At 39.9% G+C, this 14,527-nt stretch overlaps 1 non-coding gene across 1 annotated transcript; it reads left to right on the top strand.

The window, feature by feature from the left end:
* Positions 1-14,226: 14,226 nt before the first annotated feature.
* TRNAK-UUU (transfer RNA lysine (anticodon UUU)) lies at positions 14,227-14,299 on the top strand. The gene has a single exon. It is a non-coding gene; the product is annotated as a tRNA-Lys (tRNA).
* The last annotated feature ends 228 nt before the right edge of the window (positions 14,300-14,527 follow it).

The raw sequence follows: 14,527 nt of genomic DNA, 5'->3' as shown, positions 1-14,527 counted from the left end.
GCCAGCCTCGCGGGGTAGAAGTACGGAGCAGTGTACTTATAATAATAAAGTTATGGAGAGTTTTAGTTCTGTTTTACATGACTTCATGTCAATTCAATGCAAGCTTAATGATCTTTAGTGGAATATTAGCACATTGGAGGTAAAGGCTGCTTTTACAATTTTCTTACTCTCACCAAAATGTTGACTACATACGGAATCTTCGTGACCTAGTTAATTTCAAGGGCCTGGTAACCTCTCCGAAAAAGATCAACGTGACTTCCTTTGAAAATTAAAAAAACATCATATGGTTTGGTCATATCAATATCATATTGACGAGTCAATAGTGAAAAAGGGTCAAATATTTGTAAGTCAATCTAAAACTGTAATGAAATTCAAATATAAGTCCCAATTTTAGTGTTTGTTTTTTGTTGTTTCGCTGGAACATTAAAAAAAGCGTAGGGATGCGTGGCTGGCTTAGTCTTAGAGTATGCGACTCTTGATCTCGAGTTGTGAGTTCAAGCCCCACGTTGGGTGTAGAGATTAATTTTTAAAAAATTTTAAGGAGTAAAAATCACTTTGAGAATTTTTTAAAAATATATTAAGGAGGACATACCATATCAATTATTATACAAATACTTAAAAGCTAGAATAATTAAAGTATGGCACTGGTAAAGAAATAGATATACAGATTAATAGAACATAACTGAAAGCTCAAAAGTGATCCTTGTACGTAAGGAGAATTTAGTTTTTCCCAGAAATGGCATTTTGTATCAGGGGATAAAGTAGGACTTATTAAACAAAGGTTGAAATATTTGGTTGATCACTTGGGAAAATTAAAATTTGGATACCTACAATATAACAACATAAATACCACATAGATTAACAATTCCTAAGTAAGTCAAATAAAAACAAAACAATACATAAAAGTGTTAGTGGATATCATAATTAAGTATTTCTATAGTCTGTAAGAAGAGAGAACTTTCTAAAAATGATACCAAAGACAGAAATTAAAAAGGAAGGGAAGTCCTGATAAACCTTAAAAATTCTACATAAATCATAACCAATGTTTAATAACAATGAACTGAAAAAAATATTTATAGTATATAAGACAAAGGGTTAAATAATCTATAGTCTTCTAAAATCAGTCAGAAAAATAATGTCTTGATAGAAAAATGAGTAAGAAACTTAAAAAAGCGACATATAGGGGCGCCTGGGTGGCACAGTCGGTTAAGCGTCCGACTTCAGCCAGGTCACGATCTCGCGGTCCGTGAGTTCGAGCCCCGCGTCAGGCTCTGGGCTGATGGCTCAGAGCCTGGAGCCTGTTTTCCGATTCTGTGTCTCCCTCTCTCTCTGCCCCTCCCCCGTTCATGCTCTGTCTCTCTCTGTCCCAAAAAAATAAATAAACGTTAAAAAAAATAATAAAAATAAAAAAGCGACATATAAAAGAATAAACACAAACGGCAAATAATTTTGTGAAAATGTTCAACGATCCTAGTAATCCAAAAATGCAATCAGATTTTGACCCATCTGATCGGCAAAGTGCAAATGAGAGAAATTTGGCAACACCTCCTAAAAGACTTTAAAAGGGTCTATCCCATGACTTCTACCTTCCATTAGTAGAAGTAGGGAAACATATGCATAAAGAAATGCTTATAGCCACTGATCCTTACAGCAAAATATTTGGGAAAAGGTGGGGTGGTATTCAGGCAAATCCCAAAAGCTTAAATAAGTTAGAAATGTACTTTCTGGCCATGTAAATGAAATCTTGAGATAAGCAATCCATAGTTGATATTGCAACTCCATGATTAACCGTGACGCAGGTTTATTCTGTCTTGTGCCTACAATCCCATTAACATGAGGATTCTACCTCGTGGTCCAAGATAGCTACTCGATCTCCAGACATCTCATCCATTTACACAGGAAGTAGTGTATGAAGATACGTTGGGAAGATACAAAGTTAGAAAGGCACAGGTCTTCTCTTTAAAGATACGTCCTGGGAGATGAACATATGGCCACACCTAACTGCAAGGCAAACTGGGAAATAAGCCTTAATTCCAGACAGCACCTGCCAGCTAAAAACTGGAGTCATGTTACTAAGGAAGAAGAGAAGATGGGGCATTAGGGGACAATCCATAGTCTCTGCCACATAACCAAAATGTTGACTCATAAATGGTTCAACAACAGATAAGCTCTGGTTCATTCAGACAGTGAAATACTATGTTATTGTTAAAATGATGTTAAGGATCTATTGTTATTAACATGGAAAGAGATGCCCAATGTATTCTTAAATGACAAAAGCAGTTCATGAAATAGTTTTTTTTAAGTTTATTTATATTTTGAGAGAGGGAGAGAGAGCTCGAGCTGACTGGGGGCGGGGCAGGAAGGGGGGGGAGAGAGAGAGAGAGAAAGAGAGAGAGAGAGAGAGAGAGAGAGAGAGAGAATCCCAAGTAGGCTCCATGCCATCAGCATGGTGCCTGACACAGGACTTGAACCCACCAAATGCGACATCATGACCTGAGCCAAAACTCAAAAGTCAGATGCTCAACCAACTGAGCCACCCAGGCGCCCCAGGCACCCCATCAAACTGTTTTGAATTTTTTTTTTCCCAACGTTTATTTATTTTTGGGACAGAGAGAGACAGAGCATGAACGGGGGAGGGGCAGAGAGAGAGGGAGACACAGAATTGGAAACAGGCTCCAGGCTCTGAGCCATCAGCCCAGAGCCCGACGCGGGGCTCGAACTCACGGACCGTGAGATCGTGACCTGGTTGAAGTCGGACGCTTAACCGACTGCGCCACCCAGGCGCCCCCAAACTGTTTTGATAGTATAGTTTTTAGAGTATCATTTCTTATCTAGTTGCCTTTTCCTCTATTTTGTCTATTGATTGATCAATCTATCTTAAAGTGCTTTTTAGTTTTTAAAATGATAGAATTTCTAAACTACTTTGTTGGGTTTTAAATTTCTGACTATACTGCATTGTGATATGAAATGTGCTATGTATGAAATGAATACTTTGGTATTTGTTGTGACTGGATTGTGTCACTCTCTAGTAATTATCTGTTTTCCCTAATTATTGGGGGCAGGATTCTGTATACATTCATTAGAGCAAGCTTATTAATTGTGTTGTTCAAGACACTTTATATTTCCTAATTATTTGTAAGGCTTTCTATATCAGTTTCTGAGAGATGTGTGGTAAAAATACCTACCATGATAAAGGCATTTAATCATTTCTTTAATATATATACCATTATTTACCTTTAAAAAAAGTTTTTTAACATTTTTATTCATTTTTTGAGAGACAGAGAGAAAGACAGCATGAGTGGGGGAGGGGCAGAGAGAAAGGGAGACAGAATCTGAAACAGGTTCCAGGCTCTGAGCCATCAGCACAGAGCCTGACTTGGGGCTTGAACTCACAGACCGTGAGATCATGACCTGAGCTGAAGTCGGCCGCTTAACCGACTGAGCCACCCAGGCACCCCTCATTATTTACCTTTATATATATTTTAAGGCTATATTTTTGGGTGCATGCAAGTTCAGGATTATTATAGGGTTTTTTGGTAATTGTTTCTATTGTTGTTAAATGATAGCCCCCCTCCCCTTTTTCTTTTAAGTAGGCTCCATTCCCAACAGGGGGCTTGATCTCACAACCCTGAGATCAAGAGTTGTATGCTCTCCTGACTGACTGAGCCAGCCAGGGCCCCTATTGCCTTAAATTCTATTTTATCTGGTTAATACTGCTTTTCTACCTCCATTTGTTTAATATTTACATGGCATGTTTTTTCCATAATTTTACTTCAAATTTTGTTGTCTTTTATGCTTGCAAAAGGCATACAGATAGAATTTGTGTCTCAATTCAGCTAATTTCTGCTTCTTAACAGGTGAATTTAATGTTTGTATTTATTAGGATTGCTGATATTATTTCAACCATCTTATGTGTTTACCATTTTTTTCTTAGTATTTGTTTTTTTTTTTTTCTGATTCCTATTGGATTGATTTTATTCCCTTTTTCCTTCTTCAATGTTTTGGAAGATCTATATTCTATTTCTTTTAGAGGTTTCCCTTAAATTCTGAATATACGGCCATCGACTTAAGAAAGCCAACATTTAAACAATTGTTCTGTTCTCTCTTCTCTGGTGTTATTGTTGTCTAGTTTGTTAGTTTCACCTGTTTTTTTTTTTTTTCTTTTTTTTCTTTTTTTTTTTTTTAATTTTTTTTTTCAACGTTTATTTATTTTTGGGACAGAGAGAGACAGAGCATGAAGGGGGGAGGGGCAGAGAGAGAGGGAGACACAGAATCGGAAAACAGGCTCCAGGCTCTGAGCCATCAGCCCAGAGCCCGACGCGGGGCTCGAACTCACGAACCGCGAGATCGTGACCTGGCTGAAGTCGGACGCTTAACCGACTGCGCCACCCAGGCGCCCCAGTTTCACCTGTTTTTAAAAGTGTCCCCAAATTAACCTTTACTATTAGGGTTGTAGGGTATGCTATGCATAGCACTTCTCTTTTCTCTGAAATTCAGGACCAATATGGAGAAAGAAGAGGGGGACAAAGGCAGGAATTAGAGGTGGAGAATCAAAATACAATATTAGCTTTATTTCAGGTAAAGCTGATGGGAGAAAGTGATTTTAGATCTGTGGCCAGATGGGCCTGCTGATACTTTATTCCTGAATTAGATGGACTTAGCCCCCGATGGCACAGGGAGACAACAGCAGGTCTCCCTAATAAGGCTGGTTATTCACCACCTGGACCCAGGCAGACCAGAATGTTCCTTCTGTGGAGGCAGGCGGATCGGGAGGAGAGAGAATAGCAGGGCCGAGCCAAGCATGTTGAGGTGTTCCTCCTAAACATTACCATTCTCCTGCCTTTGGGTGGGATGGTTAAGGATGCAGAACAAAGCTATGAGTGTTTTTATATTATCACTTGCATGGGTTCGTAGAACTTCTCTCCTTTCGATGGATATAGGAGTGGGAAGCAATTGTTCCTCTGACGATTATTACTATCATTGCTGTTCTTGGTAGTATTAGTTTCTGTAGCTCCTGCTACATGCTGATTTACCGTGGAGCTGAGATTTTAGCTTCAGCATCCTCAACTTGACGGACCCTCCCCAGACTCTGAAACCAGGAGGAAGCAGCACCCTACGATAGTTGGGGGAATAGAGTCCTGCTGGCCCGGAGGTCATTTTTCTCACCCTGGTGGTGGCCTTGGAGCTTCAGGACAGGGGGTGGGCACTGGGCAACAGTCCCCTGCACCCCATGGATTCCATGGAGCGTCAGCATCTTCCTCAAAGAGAAGAATCTGACTGAGACACTGCTCCGCTCTTAGCTTGAGGGCCATGTGACTTGGCACGCCCCACTGCTGAGAACTGCCCTGGCAAGGTAGGGGTGCGAGGGATACTACTCCTACGAGGTGTGGTGAAATCCAGCAGACCAGAACAGGTTGCTGGCACAGTGAGATCAAAGGGCTGGAGTCATCTGAAGCCTCCCTCTACTACCAGTGGTGAATGTAAAGCTACAATAAATTTTTCTAAACAATGAATGGTTCATTTTCAACTGTATGCCCAAATTTTGACCCACTGTGTGAGAGGACTGATGCATCATTCTACTTCTTTTATAGGACAATATTTGGAAGTCGTCATCACATTAAGAGATGAGCAAAGAGTATGCACTCAGAAAATGTAGGGAATAAAAATGTATTCTAGAGGAGGTGAAGTTATAAAAATAATTAAAGATTGTATTACATTCTGAGATTTTGTAGCATTTAGCTGCAATTTATTATTTAGTTAGTTTCAAGTTTTTATTTAAATTCCAGTTCGTTAATATACAGTGTAATGTTTTGGGCATAGAATTTAGTGATTCATCACTTACATTGACACCCAGTGCTCATCACAAGTGCCCTCCTTCACACCCATCCCCCACCCACCTCCTCTCCAGCAAGCCTCAGTTTGTTCTCTATAGTCAAGAGTCTGTTTTATGGTTTGCCTCTCTTGTTTTTCGCCTATGTTCTGCTATTTAAACTTCTATTTGTTGTGATTTCTGTTCTCATTCTAAGTAAATGTAAACTTGTAAAAAAAAATACTTTATCTTAAGTAAACTGTACGCCCAAAGTGGGGCTGGAACTCAGAATCCTGAGATGAAGTGTCTGTCACATGATCTACTCACGGAGCCAGCGAGGTGTCCAGAAATCTAAACTTTTGTACCTAATTTTCTATTAATACTTTAGCATATTATTTTTTTAAGTTATCTATTTATTTTGAGAGAGAGAGAGAGAGGGAGGGAGGGGGACGAGAGAATCCCAAGCAGGCTCCATGCTGTTGGCACAGAGCCTGACTCAGGGACTGATCCCACGAACCGTGAGATCATGAACTGAGCCAAAATCAAGAGCCAGACGGTTAACTGACTGGGCCCCCGAAGTGTCTCTATTTATACTGTCTAATAAGAGCTGATCTCAGTTTCTCAAAATACACCCCAGAGGGAAGTCTTGGGGATGGAGGTGGAAATTCCATCAGTTGACTCCTATGAAGGGAGTCTCAATATGCTGTTACCGCCTCCTGGCTGGCTGGCCAAAAAAGATGTTGCCTGGTAGACTGGGGAGACCCGGGCCCAGACACCTCCACCCAGCCCATTCTAAAGATGTCCCTGGAGACTCTTGGTCTCATTGCAAGAAAAAATTCAAGACATGATGGATGAGCAGTGGAAGCAGGGAAATGTACTAAAGTGAAAGTACGCTCTGAAGATGTGAGAGCGGCCCGCTCAAGAGAGAGCGGCCGCAGCTCGTATTTTTTTCTTAAAATGGGGTCCCCAAATTATGCAGGCTCTAGGCCCCACAAAACACAGATCCACCTCTGTTTGTTTTGGGTTTGTTTAGCTTTACAAAAAGGTTGGCCAGTTTCTCTGCTTACCTCTCTTCCTCGTTTCTCACATCTTGTCCAAGTCCATCTTTTAGTTATTCTTCTGGTGGAGATCTGTCGCTGATCCTACTTACTTTCTCTCCCTTTAGAGGCCACTATTATCCTACCTTGACTATGTATTATTTCTTTGTAGCTTAACAAGAAAAAATTTGTTGTTACACATGTTTTAATTTTTTTATATCAGCGGACTAATGGTGTATATGTTTGTCAACTTGTTTTTTCCACTCAAAATTATGTTCCTGAGGTGCCTGGATGGCTCAGTCAGTTGAGTGTCCAACTCTTGATTTTGGCTCAGATCATGATCCCAGGGTTGTGAGAGCAAGCTCCAAGTCGGGCTCTGCAATGAGCATGGAGCCTGCATGAGATTCTCTCTCTCTGCCCCTCGCCCCCGCTGGCACCCTCTGTCTTTCCCTCTCAAATTAGAAAAAAAAAAATTATGTTCCTGAGAGTCTACTGTGTTGTTGAGTACAGCTGTAACTTATTCCTAATCACTACCGTATCGGATTCCATCACCCATGTTTTATCCATTTTACTGTCAATCGACATTGGCTTATTTCTAGTTTTTTACCAGTAGTAGGTATAGTGCTACTTTAAGCCTTTTCATAAATGCCTCCTGGAAATGGATGGTTTCCCTAGAGTTTATACTTAGGAGTGGAATTTCTAGGTCAAAGAGTACGGACATCTTCATAAAGCAAAACTGGTTCCCAAAATCATTGTTCTAATTTACATTCCCACCAGTACCATATGACAAATTGCCTTGCTCTCCACATTGCTGCCAATGCCTGGTAGTTTTAGGCTTGAATATTTGCCAATTTTGTGGATATATAATGGTTCTTCATTATAGAATTAATTTGTATTTTTCTGATTGGTAATGAAACCAAGGGACATTTTATATGTTTATTGGCCATTTATATTTTTTATAAAATGCTTCCATAAACCTTTGGGCCTCATTAAAGAAATTGATTTATCTTTTTCTTATTGATTTATAAGAATTCTTTACATATTCAGGACACTAATCCCTTGACAATTACATATTTAGCAAGTATATATTACATATAAAAATATATTTAGTAAATCTCCTTCCAGTCTGGCCAATCATTTCATTCTCATGATAGCTTTTGATGAAATGGATATTGTTATTTTTAATTTAGCCTTGTCAATTTCTCTCTGTGGTTTTCAGTTTTAGTTTCTTGTTTGAAAAAATGTGTCCCTGAGATCATAAAAGTATTCTCCCATATGGACTTCTAAATTTTTAAAAATATTATATTTTATATATAGTCCATTAATTCATCTAGAGTTGATTTTTGTATATGATATGATGAAGGGGATATATTGTGGGAAACAGGAAAATGGTACTCTGAGAAAATACTTAAAGGTTGAAAACTAAGCAGCTATGTTTCCAAGTTTGAAAGTTAAAGAAAGAATAACAGAAAAAGACAAAACCCACAAAGGAAGTAGAATAAAAAACACTATTCTACTAAGAGCAGAAACCAATTAAATAATCATCATATAAATGATAGATCAATTAAGGGGCGCCTGGGTGGCGCAGTCGGTTAAGCGTCCGACTTCAGCCAGGTCACGATCTCGCGGTCCGTGAGTTCGAGCCCCGCGTCGGGCTCTGGGCTGATGGCTCAGAGCCTGGAGCCTGTTTCCGATTCTGTGTCTCCCTCTCTCTCTGCCCCTCCCCCGTTCATGCTCTGTCTCTCTCTGTCCCCAAAATAAATAAACGTTGAAAAAAAAATTTTTTTTTAAATATAAAAAAAATAAATGATAGATCAATTAAACAGTAATTGTATTAAATAATAGGCTCACGGAAGCCAAAATTTTGTTCTTTAAAAAGATTAACAAAATAGATAAACTCTGGTGTGACTACTCAAGAAAAAAGGGAAAAGGCACAGATAAACGTCATTAAATTGATAAAGGTGTCATAAGTTTAGGTGCAACAGAGGTAACAAAAAGAGAAGCAGATACTTTTAATTAACTTTATGCTTATTAAATTGAAATGTATGGGGCGCCTGGGTGGCTCAGTCGGTTGAGCGTCTGACTGCGGCTCAGGTCATGATCTCACGGCTTGTGAGTTCGAGCCCTGCGTCGGGCTCTGTGCTGACAGCTCGGAGCCTGGAGCCTGCTTCAGATTCTGTGTCTCCCTCTCTCTCTGCCCCAACCCACTCACAATCTGTCTCTGTCTCTCTCGAAAATAAATAAACATTAAAAAATTTTATTAAAAAAAATTGAAATGTAAAAGAAAATATGCAAATATCCAGAAAAATTTGTATTGATTTTGCATTTATATTGCTAAACTCTCTCCTCAATGCTAATAATTTCTGTGTGGATAATTTTGGGTTCTCTACATAAAAAAAAACCATACAACATGTAGATTGTAACAGTATTTTTCTTCAGCCATTATCTCTCATTATCTCTTTGAATGTCTCTACAAATTTCTTTCTGGAATGTGGCTTAGAAGTATAAGAACTTGTTAGGAAATGACAGATGTTGGTGAGGATGTGGAGAAAGGGGAACCCTCGTACACCGTTGGTGGGAATGCAAACTGGTGCAGCCACTCTGGAAAACGGTATGGAGATTCCTCAAAAATTTAAAAATAGAACTACCCTGTGACTCTGCAATTGTACTCCTGGGTATTTAACCAAAGGACACAAAAATAGGGATTTGAAGGGGTACATGCATCCCAATGTTTATGGCAGCAGCATCAACAATAGCCAAACTATGGAAAGAGCCCAAATGTCCACTGACTGATAAATAGATAAAGAAGATGTGGCGTGTGTGTGACACAGATACAAATACTCACACAATGGAATATTACTCAGCCATCAAGAAGAATGAAATCTTGCCATTTGCAATGACATGGATGGAGCTAGAGTGTATTATGCTAAGCCAAATAAGTCAGTCAGAGAAAGACAAATACCATATGATTTCACTCATATGGGGAATTTAAGAAACAAAACAGGTGAACATAAGGGAAAGGGGGAAAAAAGAGAGAGGGGAAACAAACCACAAGAGACTCTTTAACGTTAGAGAACAAACTGAGGGTTGGTGGAGGGATGTGGGTGGGGGACAGGCTAGATGGGTGATGGGTATTAAGGAGGGCACTTGTTGGGATGAGCATTGGGTGTTATATGTAAGTGACGAATCACTAAACGCTCCTCCTGAAATGTCACACTGTATGTTAATTAACTAGAATTTATTTATTTATTTATTTATTTATTTATTTATTTATTTTTCAACGTTTTATTTTTTATTTTTGGGACAGAGAGAGACAGAGCATGAACGGGGGAGGGGCAGAGAGAGAGGGAGATACAGAATCGGAAACAGGCTCCAGGCTCTGAGCCATCAGGCCAGAGCCCGACGCGGGGCTCGAACTCACGGACCGCGAGATCGTGACCTGGCTGAAGTCGGACGCTTAACCGACTGCGCCACCCAGGCGCCCCTTAACTAGAATTTAAATAAAATTTTGACAAAAAAGAAGTATATATTAGTACTTCTCATTCTGTCTTCCACATCTCATAAATTCTCTTTTATATTTTCATCTCATTATCTCTGTGCTGCATTACAGGTGGTTTATTCAGATCTGTTTTTCAGTTGACCATTTTACATGATGATTTATTCACTGAGTTTTTAATGTGAAGAAATAAATCTTTCATTTCCAGGGGTACACTTTAGTCCTGGTTCAAATCTGCTTATTCTCTGTTCATATTGTCCTTTTGTTCCATTATTTCAAATCCTTCTTTTACCTCTTTAATCATTTTACCTTTTAAAAAATGTTTATTTATTTATTTTGAGAGAGAGCATGAACAGGGGAGAGACAGAAAGAGAAGGAGAGGGAAAGAATCCAAAGCAGGCTCCACACTGTTAATGCAGAGTCCGACTCTGGGGCTTGAACTCAGGAATCGTGAGCTCATGACCTGAACTGAAATCGAGTCGGAGGTTCAACCAACTGAACCACCCAGGTGCCCCACCTCTTTAATCATTTTAAACATAGTAATGTTTATAGTCCCTTTCAGAGTGTTCAATTATCTATAGTTCTATGAGTACTAATTTTGCAGATTATTGAGCCTTTTTTTTTTTTTTTTTTTTTTTTTTTTTAGAGAGAGAGAGTGAGAGGGAGTGCATACACCTGCAGGGAAAGGGCAGAGGGAGAGAGACAGAGAGAGAATGCAGAGCCTGACTCAGGGCTCAAACCCATGACCGTGAGATCATGACCTGAGCCAAAATCAAGAGTTGATGCTTAATAGACTTAGCCAGGTGCCCTGATTGTTGAGTCTTTTGATTCATCTTCATTTCCTCACATGGTTTGTAATTTTTTATTGTGAGCTCATCTTAAGCAGTGGTGGTCTTTTCTGTGGGAGTCCTGGGTACCCTAGATTAAGGATTTGCCGCCATGATATGGATTTATTTTTGATTATGCAAGAATCCCAGAGTTTTCACAGGCCTTGAGCAAATTTTTTTTCTCGCCCAGCATTTTGTTAGCGTGTCAGTTGAGAATTCTTGTTCTATAAAACTAGTACAAAATTCAATCCTATTTAAAAAAAAAAAAAAAAAGGTGGGGATGCATGGGTGGCTCAGTCGGTTAAGTGTCCAACTTCGGCTCAGGTCATGATCTCACATGATCTTGAGTTCGAGCCCCGCATCGGGCTCTCTGCTGTCAGCACAGAGCGCACTTTGGATCCTTTGTCCCTCCTCTCTCTCTCTGCCTCTCTCTCTCTCAAAAATAAATAAGTGTTAAAAAAAAAAATTCGATCCTACACTCAGGCTTGGTTTAATTTCTTGGAAGAGATGTTTCTTTTTCCTTCACACCCAATGCCTTGAGGATTACAAGATGCTGTGCTCTTTTTCTTATTGGAGATCTTGTTAGTGCCATTTTTGTGGACTAAGCAACTTTGCAGGAGCTTTTCCTTAATTCGATATCTTAATTCCAGATATTCATCTGGAGTGGACCCAAGGCCATGCATTTTGTCTCCATGTGAGGTTTGCTCCACAACCCCCATTCTCTAGGTGCTGGTTCTTCCTGCCCAACCTTATAACTCCAGCTACCAGAAGATTTCCCTTTCTTCCCTGTTGGCTCAGTTATCTACTTTTATTACATTTTTTTTCATGTTTATTTTTGAGAGAGAGGGAGAGGGAGAGAGTCAGCGTGAGTAGGGGGAGGGGCAGAGATACAGAGACACAGAATCCGAAGCAGGCTCCAGGTTCTGAGTCATCAGCATGCAGCCCGATGCGGGGCTCGAACTCACGAACCGTGAGATCATGACCTGAACCAAAGGTGGACGCTTAACTGACTGAGCCACCCCTCAGTTATCTACTTATATCAACGTTTATTTATTTTTGGGACAGAGAGAGACAGAGCATGAACGGGGGAGGGGCAGAAAGAGAGGGAGACACAGAATCGGAAGCAGGCTCCAGGCTCCGAGCCATCAGCCCAGAGCCTGACGCGGGGCTCGAACTCCCGGACCGCGAGATCGTGACCTGACTGAAGTCGGACGCTTAACCGACTGCACCACCCAGGCGCCCCTACATCCACATTTAAATAAATACTCTCCATGGAGTGGGATTACGGGTGATTTTGATTTTCTAGTAAAGCCTTACTTTTTTTGCCTGGACCTCATTCAATGACTATGCAATACATTTAATATCTGAAAATATTATAAAATAATTTTTTTTATTTTTTTGTATTCATTTTTGAGAGAGAGAGAGACAGAGTATGAGCTGGAGAGGGGCAGAGAGAGGGGGAGACACAGAATCCAAAGAAGGCTTCAGGCTCTGAGCTGTCAGCACAGAGCCTGACGCAGGGCTCGAACTTGCGAACTGTGAGATCGTGACCTGAGCCGAAGTCAGACACTTAACTGAGCCACCCAGGCGCCCCTACTATAAAATAATGTTAATTTTGAAATGAAAAGTGGGTTGTGGTATCATATTACCATACAGTTCAAAAATAATTTTACTCTTAACTATCTATGTTAACCAGGTGGAGAGGTCACACAAAGCTCTAAAATTATTTTAGGGGTGCCTGAGTGGCTCAGTTGATTGGGCATCCAACTTTGGCTTGGGTCATGATCTCACCATTCATGGGTTTGAGCCCTGCATCAGGCTCTGTGCTGATAGCTCAGAGCCTGGAGCCTGCTTTAGATTCTGTCTCCCTCTCTCTCTGCCCCTCTCCTGCTCGTGCTCTTTCTCTGTCTGTCAAAAATGAATAAATGTTAAAAAAAATTTTAATTATTTTACATTTGACTTTAGCATGCATTACAATAAAACATCACCAATTCAGATTAAATGAGGAAAATGAATCTAAATTAGTCTAAAGCTTGAATATTTTTAAAATGATTTTATTTGTAACGAAACTCTACATTCAGCATGGGGCTTGAACTCACAACCCTGAGATCAAGAGTCACATGTTCTCCTGAGTCAGCCAGGTGCCCCTAACGCTAGAATATTTTTAATGCTGTTTTATTTCTTCAAGTAAATGCAATAAATGGAACAACCGATGGTGTCAGGAAAGGTCCTGTGTTCTATAATAAATAAATACTAGTTATTTTGTGCTTCTGAATAGGAAGATATTTCCCACTCCTGTCTCTACTCCTCAATCCTTGTATTTAATAGTTACTATTAAGTTCAGGTATCCTTGAGATTGTTGGACTGATAATTTTTTAAATGTCTACGGTTTCAATTTCCTAATGATATTTATGTATGTCTGTTTCTGGGTATAACTGGGGGTGTGGGATGTGTCTTGGGGCGTGAGGGTGCATATGTGTATTTGAGGGAGACTGGTGGGGGCGTGATGTGTCTGTGTCTGATGCTTTTTGGTTCTTTTTTACTCTTTCACTGAATACATTTACTTTTAATCTCGTTCCTATTCAAATGATAATTAATTTTAAATTATTGAGGCTTAAATAATGTTTTTCTCTAAATGATTTGCCAATATGAACATACTGAAATCGTTTTAATTTGAGGGTCTTTAAAAATCTAAATTATTCTCCACAAATGTCACATAAAAAATCACCCGGTATATTATCTGAACATTTTCCTCATGGCCCCTTCTTTCTTCAGAAAGCCTTTCCAGTTGGGGCGCCTGGGTGGCGCAGTCGGTTAAGCGTCTGACTTCAGTCAGGTCACGATCTCGCGGTCCGTGAGTTCGAGCCCCGCGTCAGGCTCTGGGCTGATGGCTTGGAGCCTGTTTCCGATTCTGTGTGTCTCTCTCTCTGCCCCTCCCCCGTTCATGCTCTGTCTCTCTCTGTCCCAAAAATAAATAAAAAAACGTTGAAAAAATTAAAAAAAAAAAAAAAAAAGAAAGCCTTTCCAGTGAATTTTATTGAAGCAAATTCTGGAGATGCCTGGCTGGCTCAGTTGGTAGAGCATACAACTTTTGATCTCGGGGTTGTGGGTTCGAGCCCCACGTTGGGTGTAGCGATTACTTAACAATAAAACCTTTTATTAAACAATAAAAATAAAAATAAAAACAATTCTGCATAGAAGATTGCCAGTGGAACAAAACACGTAAGACAATTTCTCCAAATTGACTTTCAATGGAATATAAACATCTTTATAAATGTTACAACTTTCCAAAGATGTTAGAAATGTTTTTTAAGGGGCTCCTGGGTGGCTCAGCTGATTAAGCGTCCGACTCTAGATT

The sequence above is a fragment of the Herpailurus yagouaroundi genome, unplaced genomic scaffold, assembly GCF_014898765.1.
Source record: "Herpailurus yagouaroundi ecotype Mexico unplaced genomic scaffold, PumYag 198, whole genome shotgun sequence".
Classification (NCBI taxonomy): Eukaryota; Metazoa; Chordata; class Mammalia; order Carnivora; family Felidae; genus Herpailurus; species Herpailurus yagouaroundi.
Note: the sequence above shows the minus strand (reverse complement) of the source record. Positions and strands in the feature narration are given on the sequence as shown.